The sequence below is a fragment of the Haliotis rufescens genome, unplaced genomic scaffold (assembly GCF_023055435.1).
Source record: "Haliotis rufescens isolate VD_foot unplaced genomic scaffold, xgHalRufe1.0.p SCAF_47, whole genome shotgun sequence".
In the NCBI taxonomy this organism is placed as follows: Eukaryota; Metazoa; Mollusca; class Gastropoda; order Lepetellida; family Haliotidae; genus Haliotis; species Haliotis rufescens.
This window is the reverse complement of record NW_025964190.1, coordinates 1,614,520-1,621,268: the sequence shown is the minus strand read 5'-3', so window position 1 is coordinate 1,621,268 and position 6,749 is coordinate 1,614,520. Positions and strand designations below refer to the sequence as shown.

General features: G+C 39.8%; 1 long non-coding RNA gene across 1 annotated transcript; it reads left to right on the top strand.

The window, feature by feature from the left end:
- The first annotated feature begins 2,498 nt into the window (after window positions 1-2,498).
- Window positions 2,499-4,183, top strand: LOC124151268. The gene is made up of 3 exons (XR_006863345.1): window positions 2,499-2,575; window positions 3,138-3,250; window positions 4,116-4,183. It is a non-coding gene; the product is annotated as an uncharacterized LOC124151268 (long non-coding RNA).
- The last annotated feature ends 2,566 nt before the right edge of the window (window positions 4,184-6,749 follow it).

The window sequence follows — 6,749 nt, the reverse complement described above, 5'->3', positions numbered from 1 at the left end:
GATCAACCTGTTGGCTGTACAGTCTTTCAGGTACTGGCCGATGACATGTCATACACTCACGACCTTTCCCATCACAGGTCTGACAGAAACGTTTCCTAGGCAGTAGGCATCTGTAAAACATTACAATATTTAACTAACCATGTAATACATGGTAATTTCTCTAATTATAGGTGACACTAATGTTTGCAATTATTGGAATAAAAGTTACAAAATTACCTGTAATGATTACACCAATTACATCTGTCGTATTTGGCTGGGTTGGGACTGCCATCACTAGGAATATCCATCCGAGCACGCTTGTTTTGATCATCACTTTCTGTTATCCTTTTCCGTTTACAGTTATGTCTGTTTAAGTTATCTTGTCTCATAAACACTGTTAGACAATTATCACACTGCATATTCTCCTTCAAATGTACAGTCCGTTTATGTCTCATCACAGTGTACTTAGTTCTGAAGACTTGGTCACAAAGATCACATTGGTGACTTTTACCATGTTTCTTGTTATTCTCATTAGTAGATTGTATTGATAACAACTGAATTCTCTTGAGGTTGACATCAGGATCTTGGACAATGTCATTTTCATTTGCCCATCGTTCCAATTCATAAAGGGACTTAACATCATCCAGAAATTCTTTTTTTCTCTTCGTATCCATACTATTTAAATAAATGAAGAAAATTAATAGCCAATTTCATTGCAAACATATTTATAACAATTTTTTTTTCTCGTATTTATAACCTTTGGCAATTTTTTATTCACTCTAAAAATGTTCCCCGAGTAATGTTGTACACACAAACATTAAAAATTAACCTAATATGACTTACCTGTTCTTTGATCTGATGATAAACCTGAAAACCCGAGAGTGAATGAAGATGCGTCCGTCACGAACAACTGTCAGTTGGCAACTGATTCTCAAATATCCCGCGCAGCCGTTATATCACTGTGAATACCCAGCTGATAACAGTCAGGACAGTGCTGATAAGCGTGCTTCCCTGTTCACAGTAGGTCACTGACTGAAGCGATTATGACTAAACCACTGTTTAATACTTACAGCATTGTAGCGTGACTTATATAGCTTAATCTATAAAAAAAACCTCAACCTGAAAACCCCAGAGTGAATGAAGATGCGTCCGTCACGAACAACTGTCAGTTGGCAACTGATTCTTAAATATCCCCGCGCAGCCGTTATATCACATTGACAATATCACACAACAGTAATGTTATCTTATATGCAAGGTGTCTACATATCACTGCTTCTGTTGTTTAGTTTGAGTTAACTTTATATAAATACCTAAGTCGTTGTTCATAGTAAAGTATTCGTATTCACTATCACTTTTACTGTATGTTTTCAACAGTTAAAATTCATCATGGGAGAGTTCATTTTACATACATCCGCTTTTCCCGCGACCCGTAAGGCGAGGGGTGCTGGGTTGTTTACATTACAGGGTGTAGTTCAAAAACTCGCGTACGCAAAGAGTAAATACCCCCTTCCTCCAAAACAATGGACTCTGTTAGAGGTGGCTTTAGCCTAGCTGTTATCACACTGACGAGTTCTGACACGCGCGCCGAACACAGCGAGTAACTCCCTGCACAAGCACTGATAAGGCAATCACTGTTTGTCTACCAAGATCGTTGTGCATTCATATGCCTCTAATGAAAGGTAGACATTGTTCAATATTTGAGCCAATCACATGCCTACGCGTTACCGCACCTGTTCTCGGGGGATTCCTTGTTTCTATTTATAGACCCTGCTGTTACGTGGGGGATAGCCCGGCAAAACTGCACCTCAGGTTATTGAGTGCAAACTGTTCCAGTTCTGTCTTTTTACATTCATCAACTCACAACCGATAGACTGTCAGCACTGGGAAGGAGCTTGCATCTTCCCAAAGTAAGGTAGATAACTGACTTTAAAAGTCCAGTTACCGAACTTGGCTTGAATTTCTAGGCTCAATCGTAGCGTCATCAGTGACTTTTACGAGATATGTCCCATCTATGTCGCCACAACTGATCGAATTCCACCTCTCATATATCTTTCACTTGCTTGAAACAAAATGGCGGCGCCCAGTCAAGACGATTTCATCGATAATAATGATCTTTATTGCTGTGTGCATCGAATCACATGAGGTGAAATGACTAGGAAAATATATGTCGACGGTATAGGTATACATGCTCTGCCAATCCTGCAATCCAACGAATTCGGCGCTGTGATTGCCATGTTGTCTATGAACCAGACGCCGATTTCGTTCCAGGATTTTGATTGCACAGACTCGTTAGTCCAGCCAAAATACAACTCCATTATTCCAGCCTAGTTTGGCAAGGGTGGGTACTGGACTTTTACAGTCAGCTTACTCCCTTGCCTCGGGAAGATGGCCAGATTGAAGTGACACACGACTAATAGTTATTCTGAAATGTCAACTGTTTTTGTAAATGTGTTTTGAACAATGTCAGTTTAGAGCACTGGGAACAAAAATGATACTATTGTTTTCAGATCCTTCCTATCCTGACTGTGGACATCTTCAAAGGTATCCCTGGGATGCTGGGACTGTTTGTGGCAGCTCTTTGTAGTGCCTCACTCAGGTGAGGGAATGGGGAGGTAAAATGTGGTTTAACGTCGCGGTCAGTATCACTGCGCTAACACAGCGACGTTCATGAATGCGTGTGTGTGGCTGCTTGTACTAGTGCAGGCTTGATGGTGCTCGCCCACTGAGATATCATGCAGCAGTTTAACATGGATACTTCGCGCTCAGACGCAGTATACTGATTCTGAGACGATCAGACCTTGTTAAATCCCTTTAACGCCAAGCACTAGACCGGGAACTGCAAGTTTAATCTTTTAACGTACTTGGTATGACGCGACAGGGGATCGAGCCACCGACTTTCTGCTTTCCGAGCAGTCGCTCTATCCACTATACCACGGAGACGGCACCCAGAGAAATGAAAGTGAAGACTCTTGGCATCAGTCGTTATCAGTGCCAAACAGCTGAACGTCAGTTTTCTGAAGTAGAAGTAACAATACTATGTGCATGTCATTTAACAAGGGTCAACATGGATTATGTGTACATGTTAAGATATTAAATTATTTAATTGTATGGTTTTTTTTAGATTGAAGTCCACATTTTACATAATCCCTTCCCTTCAGCACTATTTCCTCTGGGCTGTCCAGTCTGGCGGCCACAGCCTGGGAAGACATCCTCAAGCATCACCTGCCAAACCATTCCGACTTCAAGGCAACACTTGTAGCTAAAGTAGCAGGTAGGATGCTGCATACACATGCATGATATTGCTACTATCTACCATCGCAAGCACAGGGTGAAGCCATTGAGGAAGCATATATGCATTAATTTATTATTAATATGAATTGAATAGAAAACGTCAACGTAGGGAGTAATACGTCTCGATTATCTGCCGAAACAGATTCCTTTGGGCGTAAAAGGCAAAATACTTATGAAAAAATATATAGATTCTTCCATGACCAAATAGCTGTTTGGTAATAGCAACTACCTTGAATGAAGTGGCTTGGGTTGAGTCCAGTGTTTTGAGTGGGTTGTCGATCAGGCAAAGAAAACAACAAAATATGGAGCTCAAAAAGTTTGTTTACACCATAACATTTCACTCGAACAGGCAAGTATGTAGCACGGCAAATTCGTAAGCTAACATGAGGTGAGCACCCCTAAAGAAAACTCAGCAAAGCCTTGCAAAGGTTTTGTTCTATGCCGCACGTCATTATTGTTACGTCATATAACCCGTCACGCAAAAGATATGACGACACAGTCGCTGTTGTCCTCAAGACTTGAAATACATTCTCTTTCTAGATTCCTTGTATTGCCACTCATGATGAATATTATAGTAGCCGCGACTTTGCGCTTTGTAGCATATAAATGTACATATAATTATTTAAAGTTGCCTACCCACAATGACTTTAAAAAGTCCTTTTCTCAAAACATGGCTTCCGCGGTGATGCGGCTGTCAAATCGGCTGTTTCAAACAAAGGGGGTTTATTGTGATTTCATAACATCTGATCGACCAATCAAAATCAGTATTTTCCAAATTCATGGGAGAATATATGTAAAAAACACTTGTACAAAAACAAAACATATCATTCAGGATCTTCTTTCAGTGATCATCTACGGAATGTTCACCTTTGGCATAGCGATTCTCATATCATTGGTTGGTGGAACATTGTTGCAGGTATGGAAACTTTCAATATCATGTGGTCTCACGTGTTCAATTTATCAGTTCCTTTGATCTGACCAGGGAAAGAAACTTCAAATGTTTTTTTACATTACTTTTATAATCAGTGTTGAATTTCTAAAATAGATTCATCTTAAGGGTATGTCTGTTATCTGCATGTTATGAGGCAAGATAACTAAATAAGTATTGTTTAGCTCATCAGTTTGAAAGTCAAGTGAGCTTTAATTGTAGCCTGTGTGTCCGAGATTGGTGGCCTGCTAGTGGGGTGAGTGGGTGCTTGTGCACGGTGGGGTGGGTTCGAGTGGATGGGGTAGATTTATTTCTTTTAAGCCAATGTCATAGGTAAGCAATAGTGACCAGCACCTATAATCTTTTTATACCTAAGGATATGAAGTATGTTCATTGCACCATAATACACAAACTTTGCAGTCAAATACATGATGGAGAGAAAACATGTTTAATATTGTGTTCAAGAAATCATGTTTAATATTGTATTCAAGAAATCATGGGTCCAATCCAGTTCATGTGATCACCAAATGAAGGAGAGCGTGGGCCCAGCTGGGTGCAGGCTGTTATGTATGAATACTTCTTTATTTAAAAAGTAAAACAATTAGTGATGTCTGTTAGGTGATGTAATAGCTGAAATCTAACGAAACATTTTCTTCCATGTTCACATGCTTTGCTTCATCGCAGTGTGGGTTACCTGGGACAGTTCCCATATAGCCACCACAGATGATACCATGTGTAAATGCCTTGGCAATGTCCTTAAGGCATCCGTCTTCAGTAGCCTCTTGGTGAATGTCCATCTGCATGGTGTTGTTAAGACGTTGCTGTGTCACGGTACTTCTAAGGTGTGTCTTCAGTCTCTTAAGACTTGAGAATGACCGTTCAGATGTTGCAGTGGTGACCGTATTGCCAGGTAGATCTTGAGTAGTCATCTCCTCAATACTTGTTGTTGTTGTTTTGCCGCAGACACATGGATCTACAAAAAGAACTGCTTTGGACACATTATTTGGTTGTAAAGTGTAAAAGTGGTTAACTTAAGCTAATTATTCATCATTGTGATGTTGATGTGCTGTTTACTCCTATTAATCTTAATGCGTAAACATTGCTACAGTTCTTGTGTGACCCCTGTCCCGAAACAGGGTTAAATGGAAATTGCCAAGTTTCGAAGAAGCATCGGCAACAAAGCATGCTTTAATTTCTATCAAAATAACTGTACATTGTGAAATAACGTTTGTAAGCTTGTTTATGCAGAAATTTGTTTTCTAAGAATTAAATGTGCATCTGTACGAAACTAAGCTCTTGCAAATAAGATATTTAATAAGCTTATCAATGCGATCAGAATATACATTTGCATTTCACAACGCATTTCGTATTTTACACCACTGTATTAGTAATAGAACGCCTGTTAAGCATTTGAGTAGGAGTCAGTAGGGATTAACAAAGCATGCAGACAATCATTACTGTGTGTAGCAGAGTGAAAACACGAAACTGGAAGATTCCATGATCGGCTGCGTCTTTGCAGAGAAAATTCCGGGTGATCAAAATGTTTCTTTGCATACAACTGTTCAGGATTCAAGAACACCCGTCAGAGAACAGTTTATACATTCAATTATATTTCAATTCATACATGTAACTTTGTTTGAAGGGCACCTAAACACAACTTAGCAACATCATAAATGCTTGACTAAAGTCTAATTTGAAAAAGACGGTAGCTGATGAATAAAAAATCGTCATCCACACGAAAATATCCGCCATAGGGTTTAAAACGGGTTTTCAATGCACAATTTCAATGGTAGGTCAGAGCCTTGTCTGCCCACTTCCACGCATATTTTTTAATCTCTTTTCTGTCTGCTCATCTGTTTCATTACCGTGTCCACAACTTAAGCTATGAATTAGAAACAACACAGAGGATCCCTTCAGTAGTCTTGTGCATTCTCAATTCTTTATCAACCCTTAAACATTAAAGGTTGTCGGTGGTAAACAATAATCGTTAGGAGTTATCCCTTACACAGTAGACATCGTCTCCGTGATAGGATATTTCTATAAGGAGAATGAACTGTAAAACCAATGGTTGGTTGTTTTACGCCGCACTTAGCAATATTCCAGCTATATGATTGCGGTCTGTACATGATCGATACTGGACCAGACAATCCAGTGGTTAACATCATGAACATCGATCCACATAATTGGGATCGATGAGATGCATCAACCAAGTCAGCGAGCCTGACCACCTGATCCCGTTAGTCGCCTCTTACAACTAGCATTGTGGCCTTTAACTGCACGCATGGGTTGCTGAAGATTTCACGAGCCACTAATTTCGAGATGTGTAAAGCTATCAACGGCATCTACCCCTGTTTCATCATAGGACCATTTCTCCACTGGCTGTACTCGCCACCTTTTCTAAACACAATGTTTGAGTTTCGTGTGCTAAGTTCCAAGCCCCATGATTCTGAAGAATAATGTTCATAGGAAAACCGATATTCCCAACAAAATCGCAATCAGTGTTTCCACTTTTCTTTCCCATTTAAGACTACTTTTAAAAGAGCGTATCATA